The sequence below is a fragment of the Dermacentor albipictus genome, chromosome 10 (assembly GCF_038994185.2).
Source record: "Dermacentor albipictus isolate Rhodes 1998 colony chromosome 10, USDA_Dalb.pri_finalv2, whole genome shotgun sequence".
Lineage (NCBI taxonomy): Eukaryota > Metazoa > Arthropoda > Arachnida > Ixodida > Ixodidae > Dermacentor > Dermacentor albipictus.
In genome coordinates, this window is record NC_091830.1 from 40,506,874 (window position 1) to 40,530,705 (window position 23,832).

The 23,832-nt window shown below is 44.4% G+C and overlaps 1 protein-coding gene across 2 annotated transcripts in view; it reads right to left on the minus strand.

The window, feature by feature from the left end:
* Positions 1 to 23,832, minus strand: part of LOC135907340 (synaptotagmin-1-like) — a 176,571-nt gene that overhangs the window by 112,449 nt on the left and 40,290 nt on the right. The window contains exon 1 of one of the 2 annotated variants that reach the window (XM_065439022.2): positions 7,611 to 8,242. The exons of the other annotated variant lie outside the window; for it this stretch is intronic. The gene's annotated coding sequence lies outside the window, so the exon portion shown is untranslated. Of the gene's footprint in view, positions 1 to 7,610; positions 8,243 to 23,832 lie in introns of those variants that run through there. 2 annotated transcript variants of the gene reach the window in all.

Here is a 23,832-nt window from a genome sequence, read left to right on the forward strand (position 1 = left end):
ACAGATAGATAGATAGATAGATAGATAGATAGATAGATAGATAGATAGATAGATAGATAGATAGATAGATAGATAGATAGATAGATAGATAGATAGATAGATAGATAGATAGATAGATAGATAGATAGATAGATAGATAGATAGATAGATAGATAGATAGATGGATAGATCCCGGTTATGGAAAAAGGAGTGTATGGGCAACGTGGATTTCTTTCTTGCCTAACATTTTTATCAACCTTCAACCTCTATCTTGCAGCTCGCCCTTATCTCGACTTTCGTGCATTAATTCCCTTCTGGATTCTTTAGATAACGATTGCGCTTTTCTTGTCTCTACAGCACTTAAGTGCATCATACTGTACTCATATATACTAAATCGTTTTCACAGCTTGTGCCCAAAAGCGACAAAAATAATTTGCATTGCCAATACTTCACTTCTAACGTTTTCTCTTGAATCACCAAGCCCTAGCACCAGGATTGAAAGCGCTCCGCGTGGAGTTTATAATATATATATATATATATATATATATATATATATATATATATATATATATATATTTACATATAATAGGTTTTATAACAATTTCTTTTCCCTCGGTATACAGCACTAACTTTATTTTATAACATGTTTTCATTCATCGCTATCACCAGCCGCATTCTGCGTGCCTGCTATTGTGCTTGCCGCGAAATGCCTTATCTGATAACTGGAGGATGTCTGGCGACTGCGTAAATTATAAGGACCCGTAAACAGAGCAAAAGAAAAAGAAAACACACAGTGAGGTCATGGCTCTTCCAAATAATGTGCTTAGCGTGGCGAAAGAATGGATGTCTAACTCACTAAAAAAACAAGCAGGAAAGCAGGAGGCTTCACAAGCAGGAGGCTTCGCAAGCAGCAATTCACCGTAGCTATGCATTCATGCATAACTGGTTTGACCATAATGTCATGGATGGCTTTCTACGTGAAAATAAAAACAGTACAACAGGAGAGAGAGATGGAGAGAGAGAGAAAGCAAGAAGAGTAAAAGTAATGAGGTCAGCCAGACGAGCGTGCGATTTACTACCCTACACTGAGGCTAACGGAAAGGGAGCAAAAGAACGGAGGAAAAGAGTAACGGAGTGAAACACTACGGACACGTAGGACAGTAAAAGAGATTTTAAACGGTCACTGAGCCCAGTACACCTGGAAGAAATGCAGCAGCACACGAATAGCTTCCTGGTCCAGCGATGGCTGTAGCTACGGTCCGGGAGTTTTCGTCTGAGAAAATATTCTGGAGTCCAGGCGGCTTAGCCCTGCCAGTATATACAAAGATGCGAAGGACGTATATCGAATAATATGTAGGGGTTAGCTCGACGGAATACCGTGTGGTCGGGCGAAATCGTTGTCAGGCAAAATTAGTAGCCCATCGGGAACAAGAGATCAGTACGGATCTCGAAACGTCATTTGGTTTTGATTAACGTCAGTGACCTGCTTCTGTCGTAACAGCGTTGAATAACAGTGGTCACTACGAGCTGTGCGCCCAGACGCGTCACGATCGTGCCCGCGATGCACATTTGCGATGCCGTGAGGTTGACGACCGGTAGCTAAGTTTAGTCATCAGTCGCCGCAGCAGCTGCGAAAATGAGTTCGCAGGACATCGCGAGGAAGCTGTCGCTGAAAAATCGCGGCGCTTCTGCCCACCGCATGACATTCCGGAAACGCCCCGTATACAACAGCGGTTAGTAATCGTGCGTTGCTTGTTGTGTTGCTTGCACATGCAGCTCCGAACTTCGCAAAAGGTGGCGCAGCAGTAACATCGATCCCCTTTCTATTTCCTAGGTATACTTTGTGGGGCAAAATACATTTCTGGAAAAGGGACAGAAGAAAGGGAGACAGTGAAGCGCCAATGAAGCGCCAGCGAAGCGCTTCACTGTCTCCCTTTCTTCTGTCCCTTTTCCAGAAATGTATTTTGCGCCACAATGTATACCTAGGAAATCTAAGCACCAACTTGCCCAAGAAGAAGTCCGTTTGGAACCCCTTTCTATTATTCTTCGTTTTGCGGGAATGCACCTTCATTTTTTTTAGATATAATTTGCTGTTGATATTGTTCATTGATAAATATCAAATGAAAGCTCGAAACCACCAGCGTCAACCGAACGACAACAACAAAAAAGACACAACAAATATTAAAAGACAAAGGTGTTTACAAAAGAGCGGATGCTCAGCCATGTGTCTTGTTACGCCTTTGCGTCGAAAAAAAAAAATAGGAGTGGGAGAGACGCGACACGGCCTGCAATATGTTCGAACAGATTTGCTGCGATGTTCGCGCGTAGCGGCTCATCCCAGATGTGTGGCCTCTATAGGCCGCGTCTATTGTTCACGGAAAGTGCCATCTCCATGAGTCGGAATGACTTCCAACAACTAATAAAACACCAACGTTCTGACAGATGTCAGCGTCGCAGTGATCAATATCATTATCATCGTTAGCACACTTGTATACAGCGCACCGTCTCCTTGCTTTCCTTTTTGTCGTGCCCGTCCTTGAGGATTTTTTGTATCATATTAGCGCACCAACTCGCCCACCTGTCCCTAATTTGGCGCGCGCACGCTCACGCACACACGCTCACGCACGCGCGCGCGCGCGCACACACACACACACACGCACAAGCACACACACAAGCACACACACACAAGCACACACACACAAGCACAAACGCACAACCACACACACACAAGCACACACACACCAGCACACACACACACACACACACACACACACACACACACACACACACACACACACACACACACACACACACACACACACACACACACACACACACACACAAGCACACACACACACACACACACACACACACAGGGTGTTTCAGCGAACACTTTCAAAACTATTTAAAAGGTGCCTGTGGCAGATATCACGATTCTAGTTCTTGAGCTGGACTACTCAAAGCGGCGGACAGTACTTGCACAAAACATTGAGCTGCACAATCGACTAATTAGTAAAAATTTACTAAGTAAGCTTTCAACTAATTACATTATGAGCCATAGTGCAAGTTACAAATTATAGCCATGGAGTTCGGAAGGCGGATCCACTTGGAACGAATTTTCAAGTTGACACCAGTTTCGAGATATAAATTCCCGAACTTTGCGGAGAAATGTATTGCCGTTCCAGTTAATTTCTTAATAAAACATCGTTTGATGCCCTGAACCACACAAGTAACTGGAACGCCAATGCATTATTTCTCCGCAAAATTCGGGAATTTATTTCTCGGAACTGGTGTCGTCCGGAGAATTCGTTCCAAGTGGATCCGCCTTGCGAAGTCCACCGCTAGAATTCGTAAATTGCAATATGGGTGATAAGATAATTACTTCAAAAGTTAATCAGTTAGTTCTTGTTGATTATTAAATTTCGCATTTCAATACCTTGTGCAAGTTGTGTCCGCCGCTTCGAGTAGATCGGCTCATAAACTGTAATTGAGCTATCCGCTACAGGCAACCTTTAAAAAAATTTTGAAAGTGTTCGCTGAAACACCCTGTGCATATACTTGCTAGACAAGCCCCAACGACCTTCTGGCTATAAAAGGAATGGCAAGCGTGCTAAATTAATCGCTGCGAACAAAAGTGTACAGCGAGTCACCTGAGTACCTGTGCACATACACGGAAAGGAGAAACGATGGACGACTAAGCTACAGAACAAAGGAGCGTCGAGGTGAACCCGCCAACGTACAGCGCACATAGCGAATTCCCTGAGCGCCAGCTTTTTGGAGCGCCGAACCCACTCGTCCAATTATATCTTTGCAGTACGCAGTGAACGGCTTCGTGTCCGTAGACCATTGTTCTCAGAGCCGAGTTTCCATGACCTTGGTGTTAAGTTTAGGCCGTCCGCGAGATATGCCTGAAAAGCGAACGCTTCTCCTGATGCAAAAGTATCGAGCAAAAAGAGGTGCCACAAGTCCTTTTCATCGAAGCGCCTGTTTGGTGAATAAAGATTTCCTAGAAGCTCGGCAAAGTATCGTCAATCCGTCCGTGAGAATGAAGTTAGGACCGAGATACCGTACGTTGAGTCAGTATTAGCTGCTCCGTGACATGAAGACAACGGAGCAGCTAATAAGACAACACCGCTCACGATGGTGTTAACAATGAATAAAAGCCAGTTATTTCGCATTTCAATTCTTACGCACATTGCGTGCCATGTTGTGAAGTTCGCGTAAGTGTCGTCAATAACTCCCCTCCGCTCGCTTTGTACTTGATGACGTCTTAGGTGAGATGAACTGTCGTTATTTCCGCTTTGTTAGCCACGTCCTACGACTTGTTCCCACCGCAGTGCCGACGAACGGGCACTGTGGTGTTGTCAGAAAGAACGTTCGCACAGTAGCCTACAAACGTTACGACGCGCGAGATTGTATTTCATAAACAGGGCGGCCTGAATTCTCAGCGCTTTACGTTCCAAGCATTCTGTACCACCGGCCGCCTAGCTTCGCGGTAATATTTCGGTATTACATTTAATCGCAGGTGCTCTTGCGAAACGTTCTAGCGTAAGAACTTTTATGCTGGTCCAAAACACACCTTTTGTTTCATTCAAAGAGCAACCGTTATTGGCAGACCGCATCACAACCCCGGGAGCTCAATCAAACGTGAAGTCAGAAACGACAGTTAATGATGGCAAATGCGTTTGAGTTGCCTTTCACGATGGTCATTTTAATCATAACATTACCTTGACGACTTTCGCGCATCGGCATGCTTCGATTTACCGAGCGTGTACGAATCCACCGGTGAAAGAATAGGACGCACTTGTTTTCGGGCTATACGCTGAACTACACGGTAACCCTTAATTTCTCGCAGACATTTTTTTGCAAGTAGCTGCACTGTAGTTGCAATAAAGGAAAAAAAATTAACACTGTGCAAAGACACTCGTGGTTATAGTAAATATTTAACAGTGAGAAAAAAAAAGACATGTCCGTTTTGAATATTTTATCCATAGATTGTGATGAGTTTCGAAAATGTGACGACAACACCATCACCGAATTCTCCGCAACAGCAACCGCATCTTGTTTTTGTACTCCTTACGCAAATTTGTATAAGATTACACCAATACCTCAATAAAACAAGACTGTGCATGCATAACTATGGCAAACAAATGTGCTGAAGAAGCAACCCAAAAGCATGTTTAATTTTCAGGCATATGGAACTTGTATAACGCTGAACGCAGGCCATTGACGTGGAAAGCGGGCATAGCGTTAAAAGCAGGGTCTGTTACTTCTTGTTTTCTGTCGGTAATAGGCAAAAGCACCAGCACACAATGCAGCTGGTGAAGCCTTATATATATATATATATATATATATATATATATATATATATATATATATATATATATATTTATGAACAGCGTGTTTTCAAAGTCGACTTTCGTTCGGCAAAAAGGAAAACGAGTGATGTAACACCCAATTTACTTTCTTACCAAAGCAAAGGTGCAAAAACATGCAAGGTTTGTTGAAAACAATTGTCGTCGTGTTTGCAAAAATTGATGGCGCATGGGAGGATATCGAATTCAAGGGTCTTGCTAATGTAACGCAAAGAAGAACCTATTCGGTGACGTGAAACCTCGAAAAATCGCAAAAGAAATGGAGATTTGAAAAGTGCAAAACATGGCGGCCGTGAGGTGTTACCAGGCTTCCGCAGTTTTCGTTCTTCCGGCGCTTGCAGTGCACAAAAGCACGGCCTTCGAGATTGGCTTTTGTCATTCCGAGAAAGCGGTCACTGGGTGTGCGGTTTGGACACCACGTGTTCACTAAGAGTCGGCAATCGCATCACCACCGAATTCACGCTTAGAACTTCAGTTCGTCAGGGCCCACATGAAAAGAAGTCTCCTTGCCCAAATGTTGACACCTGGTTAACGCTCCCCTTGCACTCTTAAAAACATTTGCACCATTTGGGGATCATCTTGTCCCACAACAATAATCGTCCCCTGTCTTAGCCACATTCTATGGTGTTAGGCTGCTGAGCACGAGGTCGCGGGATCGAATCCTGGCCACGGCGGCCGCATTTCGACGGGGGTGAAATACGAAAACACCCGTGCACTTAGATTTAGGTGCACGTTAAAGAACCCCAGGTGGTCGAAATTTCTAGAGTCCTTTACTACAGCGTGCCTCATAATCAGAAAATGGTTTTGGCACGTAAAGTCCCATAATTTAATTATTTTGACCACATTACGTTTTTTTAACGCTGCAAGCCCGGTATTTTAAAGTGACGAACGGCATGATGTTATCAGCGTGACATAGCATTCTCGACAGGAAAGTAAAGAGCGTCGAGTTTTCAAGAAAGGAAACGCAAGCAAAGAGGACGACGGTTATTGATGTGGGACAAGATAAGCCCCGAAGGTTGTGAACATTTTTTTGAGCGTCTACTCACCAATCCTTCACTCTAAAAAAAAAAAGAGTTTACACCCGTCGGGGCTTATCATGTCCCCAAACAATAATCGTCATCTCCCTCGTTTGCGTTTACTCTCTCGAAAACTCGGCGCTCGCTACTTTCCTGTCAAGACTGCTGTGACAAGCTGATAATGCACAAGCCGTTCGTGACTTCGAAGTACCGAGCTCGCAGCAATAAAGAAAGGAAATGCGGGCAAGACAGATGATGATTATCGTTTGGGGACAAAATACAGCACAAAGGGTGTACACTTTTCTTTAGAGTGTTAATAAGCTGTTGACGCAAACAACATCCCGCCTTCTGCCACAGATAAGAATTAACGGACGATAAATCTCTCAAAGTTACAGGATTGCATTCTAAGGCCTTGGAGAGACCGTTGCGAGAAAGTGTAGATGCTAGGATGACTCTTGGTACGTTTTCCAGTGTGCTGCGGTTTCTTTTCTTTTCTTTTTTTTTGTTGCTTACGAAAAGAATATGCTCATCGACTCGAAGTATACGTACGGAAGTAATTCACTGGCTGCAGGCATTTCGACGAAGGAAAACGTAATCCTTCACCAATCGTTGACAGTTCCGAGCACGTCAAATATTAACCTAAAAGGTGGCCGTGGCTTCAGTAAATTGGTGGTCTGCAGAAAGGCTCAGCACGGGGAAGTGAAATGCAGCCTCATTGAGTGAGAAGAGGGTTGAATTATGGGAAGCGTAAGGTGCATGTTTTTCTCTGTCTTGCCACCACAACACAGAACTGGCACACATACACAAAAGAAGCACTTTGCGTACGCAATGCGTACCCTGTGTCTGAAGGGGCTGCCAAAAATGAAGAAACATGCGTCTATTTGAATATACATTGTATAAGAGTACAGTAGCTGATCCTAAGCTGGAAGAATGCACTCTTAGGTTCAATCACAAGTTAACTACTCGAATAAAATATTTTTAAAATCACCCTTTGGGCCAGTTTCCCGTGACCAGTTGTCGTACAAAACAGGCATTCATAGCTATAAATCGAGACCTAAGCAAATAAAACAGTCAGTCGCCAAGCGACTCGACAAAGGTTTCAAAGAAACATGCTGCACAGCCTTCTTTTGCCTACGGAATAAGTGTGCTGAGGATAATGAAATGCGACAAACCGCACGTTCACAAAGCACTACGGGGCTCTGTTGCCACGCGCGATGAAGTTCCTATAAGGTCCACTCACCTACGATATCCCGGCGTTCAGGTGCACGTGGGCTATTCCTGCGAAATTTCGGCGAAGGGGATCGAACTCAGCATAGCGAATCCCTCAAGTGCGCTCGAGCGACTCGGAGTTTCCCGGCGCGCACCGAGCCACTCAGGCTCCGCACTCCGAAAATCCGTCAAGCCAAGCCGACCGGGAATGTTGCTTCCAGACGCTCTCTAGACGAGCTCACTCTAGACGTCCACACATTTGTGAGCCGCACCGCACAAACACAGGGTATGGCATTTTTCTTGTTCTCCCGACTTCACTGAAGCACACACTGCCGTGACAGAAAAAAAAAAAGGGGGAAAGCCGCACTGTTCTCCGTATTCGTGAAGTTTGCTTTAGTCGACGAATACCTCAAGTGCACATGACATTAGCCGTTCACAGAGTTGAAAGAAAAAAACGTCTGTCGCCAAGAAGGCTGCGGCTCGACGGAGGAAACAAAAAGCAAGAAGAACGGCAGCGCGGGCAGCGCGGCTGCGTGGGACTGTGTGACGCACGGCGCGGCCAGAAAAAAAACAAAAGCACGCCGAGTTCGCGAGCGTCGCGCTGTTGAAACCGATAGCCGGGACACTGACGCCGGGTTTCAAGCCGCAGCGCTTTTTCCAACTGTCGCGGCGACCGTCATCCAAACGGCGTCGACGCAGGCACGTTCGGGGAAAGGAAGAAAACAATGGAGAGAGGAAAATCAAGAGCGAAAGAGAATGAGAGAACGATATAATGCCGAGGGAAACGCTACTCCGTCATCTCGCCCTCGGCTCTAGCTTTTGTTTTTTTCTTCTTTCTGTTGCGCTCCACGTCGCCGAGATAAAAAACAAAAAGAAAGCGCTGAACGCTAGCGATTGCAGCGCCATAGTGCCGATGTTTACTTTGCGGCTTTGCTAAAAGCTTGGGCAGGCCTTGTGGGCTCTCGGTTCGCCCGTGCTGAGATTTCAAAGATGTCCCTCCCTTCCAAGCGCATAATTTCGATCAGTTCCCGCGTTGGAATGGGGATTGCCGCGTTTTTGCATGCTTGTGTTCTCCCGTGCCCTATTCCCGCTGCCACTTCAAGCAGCCGTGTCGCTCGCAGGCGGTTTTGCACGAATATTCAAAATGGAACGGGGTGCAGCTTTCGTGTAGCGGATCTCGGAGGCTGGAAGTGAAGTCGCATTTCACGGGGACGCCGGCTGTGGGAGCGACGAAGAGCAGACGGCTAACACATGCGGCAGCATTCCCTGAATAACGTTCTCTATTCTTTTCTTCCACAAAGGCGCTCGGCGCAAAGTATTTCCGCTACCACGCTCTAGTTGGGAACGCGATTAACTTTCGTGGCTTTATCATTAGACAGTTTAGTACTGCGTCATGACGGTACGTACACAGTACGCAAGTGCTTTGCGGAACGTAGGAGCGTTCGTCACGACAGATCTTTCAGTACTGGGAAATGCCTACGTACGCAAGCGGGCGAGCGTTGTTTTAGACGCCGGGCGCGGTGGGGAGCGTTGGCCGCGCCTGCCAGTGCGTCGAACCATTGACACGTAACGTACGCAGCATTAAAACTGTCTATTACTACGCGCAACTACGACCTCAGTTGATACTTATAAGCTTTGCGTGAATGAATGTTCTATTTTTGCGAATTACGCAGGCAAGTAATTTTCTCACGGGCCGTGTACTTTGAGCCACAGGAGTCCTCTCGACTCCTCTTCCTAATTCTTTAGATCCTAATCTTTCTAATCCTAATCCCAATCCTAATTCTTTGATACTGCTTTCAATAACGAATGAGCATTGCTGCACTTGCAACCTTGAAGTTCTGAGTGTTGTTGCGATGAGGCGCTGTCATGTGCTACGATGATATACCATCAGCATACATTGAACCGTGAATGGGAAATAATTGATCAAGGCGAGCGCCTGTTTCGGCTAATTATGTGAAAGGGTGACCTGTATTGTCTCTGTGGTCGGCTTTCAGGCACTGAGTATGAGTTCGAACTTGGGCATTGCTACAAATGCAGGTGAGTCCTCAAAAGTAACAACGTATTGAAGTAGTTTCAGTATTGTTCGCGTTCGAACTTATGCTGATAGTGCATAAACCGTGTTTAGTGTACTCTTGCGTGATGCGATGACTGTATCATTAAACGTTGCGCACTGTACAAGAACTTCGTATTGGTACACTCAATGAAAGCCTAATAATTCAGTATGAACTTTCCCCACGAAACTGCACTGCACCCACACTCTCCGAGGCCCCGATCTCCAGAACAAGATGTTCGAGAAACGCCGATAGTGATGATACTCCACCACAGCCGTCCGCTTATTTACATAAGCTGACGTAAATGGCTGGTTTATCACACAAGTTATATGAGTTGGGCAGCGGTGTGTTTGCCATTGCATCCTTGGGCAGTAACACCAGGCGTAACTTTGGCAAATGGTGATATTTATTATTCTTTTTATTATTTGCCTGCACTTGTAAGCGGCATAATGTTTCAATGAAATTACATGTGAGCGTTCTTCCGTACGCAAATACTTTGCTGAAGTATATTTATTTTGACATGGTCTTGTTAGTATGACGGCGCTACTGTTCGAACCTTATGGCATTTGTGAAATTGAAACACTAACTTTCTTTACTGCATCTGTACGTTTCATTTTCCAAGATCGTGCAGTCTAGTGCCGAGAGTGTAAATGATGAAAGAAAGTAGACCCAGCTAGAGTTGGCGTGCACATTATGCTCATTTTAACTGCCCTGGAATAACCCTGAACCGGAACACAGGTTTTGAGACCAGGAAACTAAAATGGCGTGCTCGGCGGAACGAGTCCGGCGTTCTTCCCACTCGGTCGCAGCCGCTTTGCTCATTTTCGGCACTGTGGCTCGCGCAATCGACCATAAATAGCACCTCGCGTGCCTTCCGGTCGTCTTGAGCAATAGGGCTCTAAGAAGCCCTGCCGAAAAAAAAAAAAAAAGCGGGACGGCTTCTGTCCACACAAACAGGAGCAAAATGTTTCAGAAAGCTTTCACTATTGCGTGTCGTTTTCATGAGCTCTAAGAAAGAAAAACTGATGATGAAAGGTAAGGAACCATCTACGGCAGAACAAGTATCTTCTTGCTCCCACGGTAGCGTACTATAGAGTATCACGAAGAGGAACTGTCTCCTAATATAGTCTCACTCGTCTTTTGCAGCTCTCTAGAAAGCAAATTTGTTTCCAGTGTAAATAAATAAATAAATAATAGTAATAATAAATATAAAATAATAAAAATATAATAGTAACTTTATTCAAATCACTATACAAGACTGGTATGTGACTAAACAAAACCAATAAACTATGGTGCAGACGACCGCAGGAGCGACAAAGCCACGGCCCCTCCCGGCTCGGGAGCGTGCCCCCCCCCCCCCCCCGCATGCCGACGACACAGTCAACAGCATCCAAAAGCAGAAAGGCTTAGTTGCTATACAAACTGCTAAGTGTCGCCCACGACGGGAGCACCCCCACTACCTGAGAGGCAGTACGCATCCGAGACAAGACCTGTGGCCTCCCTCCCACGGAAGCCCGCACACATGCATGCTAGCGATAAGAACACATGAAACGGTTTTACACATGAAAGAATTGGTTAAACATTGTACTGCTTTAGCTGTTTGCAGAACGGTAGCGCGTAATTATTATTCAATCAACGTAGCAAGAATGTATACTGATACCCTATAGATACATTTGATGCACAGTATGTCGAGTAAGAACAAGGGTACACCGGCATTTACAATCACATTACTATACATACATACACATATACATAGAAACAACAAGGAAACATAACAGCAACGCTGTATCCAGTTGTTGACATCGTTATAATTTTAATTAAAGACTAATCAGTTTAGATCAGAAAGAATAAATCCTTTTACCATGGCACTAAAATAAACTGACTGCTTGATGTTTGTATGAAACGAGTTCCATATATTGACACCTATATGATGGAAGCGTCGCTGGCCGTAATTTTTTTGATATATCGGGACCAGAAATTTCTCGAGATAGCCTGGTAGACTGGTAAATGTCGATCCATGGAAGATAGTGGCAGGAAATGGCGTGTTGCATGTCGCTATCGAGCACTGCAGTAATAAGGCAACGCGGTAATCACCCAGGTGTGATAGTGAGATGACTTCGTTCACAAGAAAGAGACTTCTTGACGGTGTAGTAAAGCTAGCGTAGTTGATTATCCGTAAAGCTCTCTTCTGAAGCCGTACTATAGGCTCTGAGTATCTCTTGTAGGTAAATCCCCAGGCTTCAATACAATAGGCTAAGTGAGATTGAACGAGACAAAAGGATAAGATTCTCAACGTTTCGAAACTGAAATTACTCAACGCGTTTGTAAGTACGAAGCATGCGGAAGGGAGCTTACCACACATCCTGTCAAGATCAGACTTCAAGTCCAGAGCGGAATCGAGGGTTACCCCTAAGTAGAGCACTGAGTCGACTTTTTCTATTTCACCATGGCCTCTTTTTTTCTATTTCGCCAATGCGGCATGGCTCCTCAAAAGGCCTTTTCTTAAACGGGGAGTAAAAATAACAATTTTGACTTTATTTGTGTTTAAGTAAAGCCGATTACTTTCAAACCATTTATAATGTATTGAAGCTCATTGTTGATTGTTTTAACTGCGTCATTTAAAAATTTTCTACTGACCACAAGAGCTGTGTCATCAGCACACATGAAGGCATGTGCTTCATTTAGGCAGTCTGGAAGGTCGTTGATGTATATTGCAAATTACGTTAGCCCGAGCACCTATCCTTGTGGTACGCCCGTAGTAATGTCAGAGAGTCTCGAGATGTGCTTATCGACGAGTTCTGCATGTTTACGGCTATCAAGATAGCTCTTTAAAAAGTCTGAGTAAATGCCTCGAAATCCAAGTCCTTCTCATTTCATGAAAAAAATTTAATATTCGACAAGGTCAAATGCATTTCTTAAATGTAAAGATACTCCTATCGATGTTTCGTTGTTCTTCAAGGCTTCATTGATTATATCAGTTAAAAACAAAATAGCCGTAGTTGTCGATCGAGACTTCTGAAAACCGGGTTGATGCGGGGACGGGATGTTAGTTTTATATATAAATTTTGTTATTCTACTAGCCAGTAGTTTCTCAAAAGTCATGTTCATGCAGTTCATTACTGATGTAGGTCGAGAATTGCCTAAATCATTGTGGTTTCCACTTCTATAAATAGGCGTCCCCCTTGCTACTTTTAATACTTCCAGGTATGCGATCGTGTAAAATGCTCTGTTAAAGAATGTAGCGAGAGTAGGTGGCAAGATGTTTGTATTCTTTTTCAGTACGGACACTGCAATACCATCGAAACCAGGTGCCTTTCTTCTGTCTGATAGATTTGTAGTTGTTATTACTTCCTGGATTTAAATATCTATGCAGCCAAATGAACAAGAATTACAGGCAGGCAAAGATGGCTCGAATCTATTTCGCATGCAAAAAAGAAGTTCAGTTCAAACCGTGCAAAAGTGATGGTTAAATTCTTCACTTACAAATGAAGCATCGCATCCTGTAGCTATCGATGGGAGAATTCGCCTTGAAACTGTAGGTTTAATAATTGAGTTTATGGTAGCCCATAACCTTTTCGGATTGTGAGATGACGCGTTGATCTGGTTGCTGTAATAAAACTTCTTCTGTATTCGCATTGCTGCCAAAGCATTGTTCCTGTGCTCTTTATCTTGGTTAAAGTAGTACGTGTTGCCTCAATGTTGTGTCACTTTAGCATGCCAATAATATCGCGCTTTCATTAGGTTCAGTACGCTCTGTGTCATCCAATGAAATACTGGTTGCTTATATCCTGATTTCGCGTTTACTTGAGTGCACTCTGTAATTGTTCCTTTAAGTCTTTCTAAAACAGTCCACCTTAGCGTTTAGGTCGTCCAAGTTGGAGGACGACATGTACGGAAGTGACAGTGAAAGTTTTTCATAATCAATTTGCTTTGTTGTTTTGGAGGAATTTGTCCGGTTAAAATATGTACCTTCAAGACAACATAAGAACGCAATCGGTAAGTGGTCAGCAGGACCTGTATCGTGGGCTCCATAAAGGCTTTCAGCGGTATTCAAGTTACATAAGATGGGATCAAGGCAAGTTGAGCTATGGCTTGTAATTTGTGTGGGAACAATGACAAGGTTACTGAACTCATACGATGAGAATAAATTTGTATATTCAGCGTGTCTCCTACTAAGAGTGTCAATATTCATGTCGCCGACTATAACGGCTTTCTTGTTATTTTCGTTCAGGTGAATGAGAACATATTCAAGGTCATTTAAATACAAGCTACAATCAATATGCGGGGGACGGCATACGACACCAATTATGACATTGTCCACCTCTACAAAAACATCGAGTGTCCGCTAGTCGGTCTAGTCAAAGAAAAATAAAGCCTGGAACCGGGTAAGTTTCTAATATAGAATCCAACCCCTCCTCACCTGTTTGAAGAAATTCTAGGACACAAGATAAAAACGTCATCTGGAATGTTATAACCTTCGCCACGCTTTAGCCAAGTATCCATAATGGCTGACGTCATACATGTTATTGCATTGTGCCAACAGTGTAAGAAGAGCATGAACACGTTTTCTAAGCTTCTCACATTGCATTGAATCAGTGAGTGTGGTCTATGTAATCTACGAGAGTTATCAACACAAGAAGTCGTCAGAATATTTGGGATATTATGACACGCGGTCTAGGTCAGTCTCCGTGAAGACGCGGAGGACATCGGATTTCTCAGCTTTCCTCATTAATATTCGTTCTCTCGATGCCCAAGCATATTTCTAGTTCTGTTGCTTCTTTGCAGCAATCGCCGTTACGAGCAAAAGTTTGTACTTCATGCAAAAGTGCTCCTTTATGAGCATTAGTGTACGTTCTGTCAGGCCAAAATCGGTTGCAGTAAGACGGGATTTTTTCGCACATTGAAGCAAGTTGTCACGGAGTGCGCAGGACTTTAATTTGATAATAACGTTAGATTGATCTAGTTTCTCATGCAGTTTCACCAAGAATCATACTTGTAAAAAATATATTCTTGGCCATTTATCCCCTGCTGTCCAGCACCAAGAATGATTTATTTAACGCACCAGCTCTTCCAAAAGTGGGCTGGCCACCAAACGTAGTCTCGCATTGCTTTTTGTGTCTCAGAACAGTGATTGGCTTGAACTTTGAAATACCAGATCTTCACAGAGACGACCGGCTCTCAAGTACTATCGCACGCAAATCCGTCTGCGGTTTTGAAATTTCGAGATCTTTGTAATTTGCGAAAATAATAAAACAACCACGTAATCTTCGATTAGTTTCTGCGTTCTAGCTGTAAAAACCTACTGAACGAAGATTCTTATTGCACATCAGTACATTTATGGATATTGAGGGTGAGACTGCGATGCATCGCAGGGTCATGCACAGATCAGGCTTTCTCAATACTTCCCGCGTTATCTATCTTGTTATGCCTCTGCATTACTCTTTAGTTGTGATGCTTATGCTAATAGTAATAATTATTTGTTTTCCATTCTGTATGCTTCATTTGCTCAACTATGTGGCTTTGTGTACAACAGCCGACTCGGCAAGCACTGCACTAAATTTGATTAAGTTCGTGGCATCTATATGAAAATTCTGATATCTAGTGACCGTTAGGAGATAATCTTGAATTGAGGCTGCCGATTTTTTATTAAAAATTGGTCAAAATTGCAAGTTTTCAGGAAACGAAACTGTCAAATTTACAACCCTGCAACTCAAGAATGAAAAACTATATCACAGTTGAATGACTTCATTCAATAAAGCATTTAATGCGGACATCTGTCCCAGTGCTTTTCGATCACTGGGTTACCTGCGACGTAACCTTCGGAACTCACCCACACTTCTCCGCAAACTTCCATGTCAAACATTTGTTCGCCCTGGACTCGAGTTCGCCGCTCCAGTCTTGTCTCCCCACCAAAATTGCGTAATTAACATGCTGAAATCAATCCAAAATAGAGCCGCACGTTTCATTTCCCGGAATTATGCCAGCCGTTCTAGCATAACTCCAATAAAGATTCACCTTTCACTTCAGCTGCTAAGTATTCGTCGTGATATAGCCACTGTGTTGTTATTTCATAAATACGCCCACCACACTAACAAACGCTCTCTACACCTAGAAACGTCATCGCACACGTCGCACAGATTACACAATCATCATAGGTTCACGCGCATCTATGGTAAAACAGAAGCATTTAACTGATCTGCAATTCCACATGCCATTCCGTTATGGAACAGCCTACCCCACATCATAGTTACGGAAACTGACCGTGCAAAAATTCAGGCACTCACTCAACTCGCTTAGCCCTTGTTAAGCATTAATATCACACTCACTGTTTTGTCTTTTCTTTTCTACCCCTTTTCTTGCACTGTAATAAGTTTGTTACAAACTTATAGAGTTCCTTCTTATTGAACTCATTTAATATTATTGAACTCAGCTAATATGTTTACGTAATTTTTCGGCTGTGCTCTTGTCTGGTGTTTTTTTTCATATTGTTACTAGATTGTATGCACTTACTGGATTCGATGCCCCCCTTACTCAATCCCCATGTAGGGGCCTTGTAAGGTATCTTACAAATAAAAATAAGTAAAATTGATGTAGGATACATGTCTCTCAACTATAACACTAAGTTGTGAGTCTGACGTTTTGAAAGCCCTTGTAAATAATTAACAATTTCACGTAACATACATATTTATATACCCTATTTGTCCATCTTGTGCCCTCTAACGTATGCAGTATACAAGACAGCGATATGTTTCTATGTGGAGAGCTACGAATTTTAAACTTCTTGCTTCTGTCTTTTCAAGCCTACGAAGTTTTGAAAATTTCTTTGAAACTATCACAACTGAAATCAAGATTTCGCTTCTGGCCGTCAATACAATTTAACCTTCTCTCTGAAATGCCACAAGTTTCTATAAAATCTCTCGAGTGGATGTATCAGAAAAGCACTTCTGTGTTTTAAATGCAATTCAACAGGCGGCATCGCAGTTCGGCCCCAACCAATTGCTTCCTCTCAACGGAAAAAACTTAACTGTTATTTGTCGCTTGTTGACGTCATGAGCGAGATCTGCAACTTGGCGTTACCAAAAGGTTCTTGTGAAATAAATTTTTTTATTTTCACGTTTTCGTAACAATTATTTTCCAAAAGAATAATTTTCCTTTCATTCAGTCATGCGATGTTTCGTTATTAGACATGCTTTGAAGCCTTTTTCTCGTTTGGCAATGCTGGCAGCATTTTAAGTAATAACGCGGTGCGAGCGACAAGTTTCGTGGTATGAACATTTGCGCAACTTTCCCAATGCACGTAATCGAAGAATCTTCAGCATGAGTTGTCAGGACAAGCTCACCTTTCTGGAGTCGAAGCGCCCCGCATTACAATGTGAACCTCTGCCCTTTTCAGATATCGCACGAACTCCAGCACGAACCAAGTTGCAACGCGCTATGAAGTGCAGCGACAAAATGTAACAACCGCAGTAACACCCACGGCAATAACCGATGGCCGGTAACGGTTTAACGCTGCGCGAACTTTGAGAGACGTGCCACAGGCCTAGATGGAAGGATGGATGGATGCTACGAGCGTCACCTTTGAAATGAGGCGGTGAATTGCGCCACCATGCTCGATCTTTTTCTTATTTTCCCTAATGTCTGATCCATCTTTCTTTTTTTTTGACAGACAAAAATGCGGAATTGCCATGTTCTATAATGGACAAGCTTGGCTAACACGTCTGGCGTTGCATAGTAATAACTTACATGGGCAGGCTTTTCCCTTTACTGGCACACAGTGGTCGTGGTGGGCATACATCGCGAATCAAGAGCGTTTACAAAAGGTCACGTGCAGTGCACGAACATTAAGCGTGCCCATTGATCACTACGGGTTAATTTACTGTTAACGGACATTCCTGTACACATTTAGCTTACAATAATGGTTTCCGAGTTGGTATACTCCACGTGCTTTCGTTCTTGTGATGACTTACATTAATTGCGGCACGGACAACTTGAGAAACACGTCCGTGGTTTCGTGCATTTATTGACTTGCTTCCAGAATACCTACGGAAAACCATATTTACCGAAACAGACGCATTTCATTCTAAGGAAACATGCACACCATCTTGCTAAAGGTGACGATTACCCGCGAAATATCTAAGCCTGGGTAGCAGCTGTCAAAGCTGCAGCTGAGAATGGCTATCATTCTTGCGCAACGACCGTAAATGATATGCTTTCGCACATCAATCCACGCAGACTGAATAGCGGCTGGCCAGACGTCTGGACTGTAATTTGAGCCTGAGGCTGTAATCACGACTGCGCTGCCTTCTTGCGGTAGACTCTGGGCACCCGATCAAACAGAGCGCGTGCAAATTATATAACGGAAGCTGCGATATTTTTCTTGACATATGGTAAAGCAATGGAGCCGTGCGTATTATTACTGTGAAGTGCGCTCATGGTTGTTCGGTATGCGTGCAATGCTTACAACCCAAACGCATTTCACGGAGTACATTTTTATCACGCCATGGTTGTATACCCGAATAAAATTTTATCCACGGCTTTCACGTATGCGGGAGGAAAACCGGGCCACAAATAGACATAGACCTGTACAGAGGGAAGTTCACAGCCATCAATCAAGGCGTACGTGTTTTGCTGTATTGCGATAAACATACGAAACATTTGCTGTCTCATTTTTGCTTGCGCTTTTGAACCATTCATTCTAATTTTAAAGAACATTTGAGCCTTGATTCTTGTGCGCTTCTTTTCAGCACGTGCTGTACTAACCGGTTGGTCAGAGTTGTTAGGACAAAGTTCCACTACAGAACGTAAGTGGGTATGATCACATTAGAACGACGCATTGATCGCTTCTGCTAGTGCAGCTTCACGTGGGGGTTTTGCACGTACTAGTGGTACTTACGCATCATTCCAACAACAACAACAACAACAACAAAAAAAAAAAACTTGCAGCTCCGGAAGTAAACGCATTCATACGGGCATCAAGATGATCGCGTTTTTAGTTTTCCTACGCCGGGATTGCTCGGCGCCCACGTCTATACCATAAACGTGCGGTCGTACATGTTTTAGCTCTGCCCATGGTCAAATTGCCGGAGTTCCCATCCCGTTTTTCCTCGCGAAAACTCTCGTGAGTGGAAAAAGGGGGCAACAGAATATGCAAAATATAGGCTAGTTAGAGACGATAAAAATGTATTTTTTTATAGCCCACAGCTATAACTGAACCTAACTGGCGCCTGTGTCGCCCAGCTACCGCCCGTAGTTGAAGCTTGGGCGCACTCCTGCTACCGCGTGCATATCGATGTGTGATCAGAAAGATAACTAGGAGAAATAAAAATGTAGGTCACGCTTTAACGACTTCGCAATAAACTGGAGTTTTATTTTAAAATTTTTAACGGAGAGTGGGCAAAAGATTACTTTTGAGAGTAAACCCGATAGAAATACGAAACATTTCTTTCGCAGTGTAAGGAGCTATAAAGAAGAGAAATATTTCATTAAAGTGCCGAAGCCGAACTAAGAAATAGTAGGTCTAATAAACACACCCATAATTGTAAATATCTCTAACATACCAAGACGATTGCAAACCTGTACCGCTGCAAGAGGCCTTCACTAGGCAAGCTCAAGATTTAACAATAGTACTTCGCTTAATATGAATTTCGCACTGTCTAGGGAAACATTTTGGGCAAAAATTGAATGTGAAACAAATAATAAAACATCATTCTAAAGTATAACTGCACACCGTAGAATCTGGCTTCAATATACGGCATAAATTTGCGTGTTTTGGCTCTTGAGAAATGTTCGATTTCAAGCTATATCTATAATCGCTAGCTGTATAGCTTTTGCACAATCCCCACATGAAACATTACGCTGATCACACTGCCAAATTCACGTCTGTTAGGAAGATGGCTAACTTGGCTTTAAGAAGTAGATTATTAAGAGGTGCTTGCGCATGGCGCAATTAGGAGATGCGGAATTCGGAAAGACGCAACCGAGACAAATGTCTCCAAGTGCCATGAAAGGTCACCAACCAGCTCAAATCCGTCGCACTTCCATGACCATTTCATTTTCTTGGCAATTTTTCTCGTCATCTACATTTGCTGTTGGGAAACCAGCATGCCGCTTTGCGAACTTTCCATCAATGACGCCAACACTTGGTCCAACTGAGATTCACGGGTATACTTGCGATGCAACCTTTAATCGCATGTGCACATCCTAGCCCAGATTAAAACTAGTGAGACGATAAATCACCGAGCTGAGCAGGAGAGGCATTATGTTGACGTGCCCAGCTGCAGATTTCCTCATTTCATCACGCCTTCCATCTAGTTATCTGCGATGTGGGCGACCGCGCTTCCCTTCTCTTGGCAACATGGGTAGCCTACATTCCAGCTGACATTACGAGGAAGAAACGGAATAGGGTGGTGCATACGACGTGTAACGCAGTTTACCGATGCTCTATTAGAGTTACAAAGTGGGCGAGCGCATAGCGTTGATGAAATGTACGAACAGCAAGAAAAATGAGCGTCTATATAGCTCACTGGTATACATCTAGTCGGTAAGTAGGAGAGTCCTTAGTTTATTTTCGTACAGATACCTTTCTTGGTCCACAAGCAGGGCCAGTTCTGACCGTAACAGACCGCCAGACCACAACAACACGTTCGTTCGGTTTACTGCTACGCAAATTTCCGCCGCTTCTGAAGGCATTGTTCGCACTCATATTCAGATTGGTTGGACCTCCCGCAGTGGTCCAACCGAAGTGTCGTGTATCTTGTTTTACATTTTGGGGGGAATATAAGATTCCGGGCTTGCGCTCTTACCGCGTTTGCAGCATTCTTATGGCAGCGGAATGCTGGAACCTTAGCGTGCCAGGCTTTTCAAGTTCGGTAGCCTTTTCCGAGTGGTTGTTGCGGTTTCACGACGTACTGAATGTAGAAGCCGCTTCGACACGCTTTATTGAACTACTTAGGAATTTTAGAAATCGCCGGCCCGCGCTTTCAGCCATGCGTCGGAAATAGCCGCAAAAGAGTGAGAAATAATTCATGCGAGTTTGTGATTTTTCTGTGCGCTAAGTCACTTATAGGCACTCTCCCCAATCTCCCTAATATAAAGCAGGCACTGCAGCGTTTTTCATATTCTGGCATACGTTGTAGGCGCAAACAGACGTCACAGTTTACGTCACGTTCAGATGGAACTTCGCTCTCCCGACTGCTGACCGGATGTCCGTGGAATAGCGCATTAGCCTTTTTCGCCGCTTCATCGGAAAGGTTTCTGCTGAAGTGAAGCAACACGTTCTGCTTTGACATTCTGCATTTTTTTTTGGTATGCGGGACTCAAGCTTTGCACTTTCAACCACACTTTTTGTTCTGCAGAAACTTGTCTCTTGACCCGTTTACTTGTTTGTTTTTTCGGGCTTTTCAACGCCTACAAATGTTATCGCTCACAGCGGGACGCGCCCGCACGTATCGCAAGCTTCTCAAATATTATCGATGGTTCTTCTCGCTGTCTGTTGTCACCGTACTTTCTGTAATCTGATTTCACGTATGCCGACGCGAATTGTGTACAACTTCCTGGAAGACACGCAGGCACCAGTATACCCTCCGTGGTTGCTCAGTGGCTATGGTGTTAGGCTGCTGAGCACGAGGTCGTGGGATCGAATCCCCGCCACGGCGGCCGCATTTAGATGGGGGCGAAATGCGAAAACACCCGTGTACTTAGATTTAGGTGCACGTTAAAGAACCCCAGGTGGTCGAAATTTCCGGGGTCCTCCACTACGGCGTGCCTCATAATCGGAAAGTGGTTTTGGCACGTAAAACCCCATAATTTTTTCACGCGGGCACAAGCGATTACTCTGGAACCTTTGATGACTGAAGTAATAGAAGCCGATGCGCTTGACTGACAGGTCAGATTTTCGACGATCGCCGACTTTGTTCGCCGCCGTCGCCATACTTTGAGTGTAACCAGTTTCTGAGGGCACAGGTCTGCCCAATAACGCGCCAGTTTCGTCATTCCCAGTTTTGCTGCTTTCTTCACCGTCCCGACTACGTGAAAATCTTATAAATCTCTGTTTCTTTTTACTAAGGCAACGGTCACTCGTAGAGTCACTGTGCTGCATCTGCAAATGAGAGTTGAACCCAACTTTCCTATGCAGGAGTGGTCAATGAAACTCATAATTCTTTGGTCGGAGAAGCTCTCATGGCCTCCGGAACTGCCCCACGCCACAGATACAATGTTGAAGGTTTCTCAAGATTCCCGTAAAAGCAGCCGCCTTTAGCTAAAGGTCGGCGGTTCGAAATGGAAATTTTAATTTTCTTCATCAAGCTCGCCTCGCGAACGTGCCTGTCAGCACTACATGTCCATTTTGCAATCGTATTACAAGTGACTATAGACCTAATTATAATATCGTGTTGTTCCGTCTTGGCCCGGAACATGTCGGAATACACATTGAAATTAATTACAACGCTTCTTCTTGAGCTGTGGTAATGCCGCGCAGTGGTAGGCCAAGAAGTAACGTGATCTAGACGAGCCAATTATTGTACAATACGTATCGTGGTTTGTGCTGATTGGGTCAACAGCGCAACTAACTACAAAACTGTGTAGAACTGAGATTGTGAGAGCAGAGAAAGGCACAAAGGTGGCCATATTGTGTGAGTACCCTTTCCCTTTGATTCTGTCCATTTCCTACCACCTATTGCAGCATGTGGGCGACACCGGCGATAACAAAGACATGGCCCAAATGCGACCAATGAAGAAGGACGTATAGAACGAAGAAGAAAAAATTCGCGGGGCCGCAACATTCATATGGGGACGGATTACCAGCGAAGCTGTTTAGGCTGCATATACATGATGAAATCATGCATTCTTTAATAAGGCACCGCACTACGCCACCGTGGTCGCCGCGTCTCCCATGCATTTGCCGCAACAGCTGCTCCAGCCGCGACTGTACGTCCGACGCGCATGATGTTATAACCACAGAAGCGCCGGCCGCGTGCAAAGACCCCGTTGCCACACTACTTCCCCCTCTCCCCTACCCGTCCGCAATGCAGTCCACGCACCGTGTCCCCGTTACGGAGGTAAGCTGCCTAAGGTACCCCCTCCCTCCCCTCCCCCTTGGAAAAGCATCCAGTGTATGCATGCTTTAACAGATTCGGAGTAAAGAGAGAGAGAGAGAGAAAATGATAAAAGAAAGGTAGGGAGGTTAAGCAGGACTGAGCGCGGTTGGCTACCCTACACTGGGGAAAGGGAAAGGGGGACGGAAAGATGAAAAGAAGAGAAAGTCCACTGGAGATATCAGTCGGTCACTCAGTCCGAATCACAGGCGCTCACTCAATCCGGTCGCTTTCAAATATCGCAGCAGCGCTTTTGTGGCCTTTTGTAGCTGCGATATGCGAGGCCATGGTCCCGAGATCTTCTTCAAAGTGAACGACTTCCTATCTAGCTGATTGAGAGCTGTGCAGAGGTCTTGCCTTTCGTTTTCATAAGATGGGCAGTAGCACAGTAGGTGTTCTATGGTTTCCTCGACACCGCAGGCATTGCACTCGGCGCTATCAGCCATTCGAATCAGAAATGCATAAGCATTTGTGAATGCTCCCAAACGTAAGCGGCACAGCACTGTTTCCTCATTTCGCGGAAGACCTGGTAACAGCCGCAGTTGCATAGAGGGATCGAGGGAATTCAAGCGATGGTGAGTGAATTCAGATGTGTGCCACTTCTCCAATGTCAAAGAGTGCGCTAGCTTGCCTAAGTGTTGGGCTGCGTCGGTCCGCAATAAAGGTATTGAAACAAGGGTTGCTCCTTCGTGTGCTTTTCTAGCAGCATCGTCAGCGAGGTCGTTGCCGGAGATACCGCAATGACCAGGCAGCCACTGAAACACGACGTCGTGTCCTTTCGCGATCATGAGATGGTGCATTTCTCGTATCTCCGACACGAGTTGTTCACATGACCCGCGACGAAGAGATGCCAGAAGACATTGTAAGCCCGCCTTGGAATCGCAGAATATAGCCCACCGATTAGCCGCTTGGTTATTAATATAATCAACGGCCCCTCGGAGGGCAACAAGCTCCGAACCAGTCGATGTTGTCAAATGAGAAATCTTGTATTGGATGCTTAGTGATCGTGATGGTATAACCACTGCGCTGGTGGAGCTGGTCTGAGTGGAAGAGCCATCCGTATATATGTGTATTCGATCAAAGTAGAAAGTGTGCAAACAATCCAGAGCTG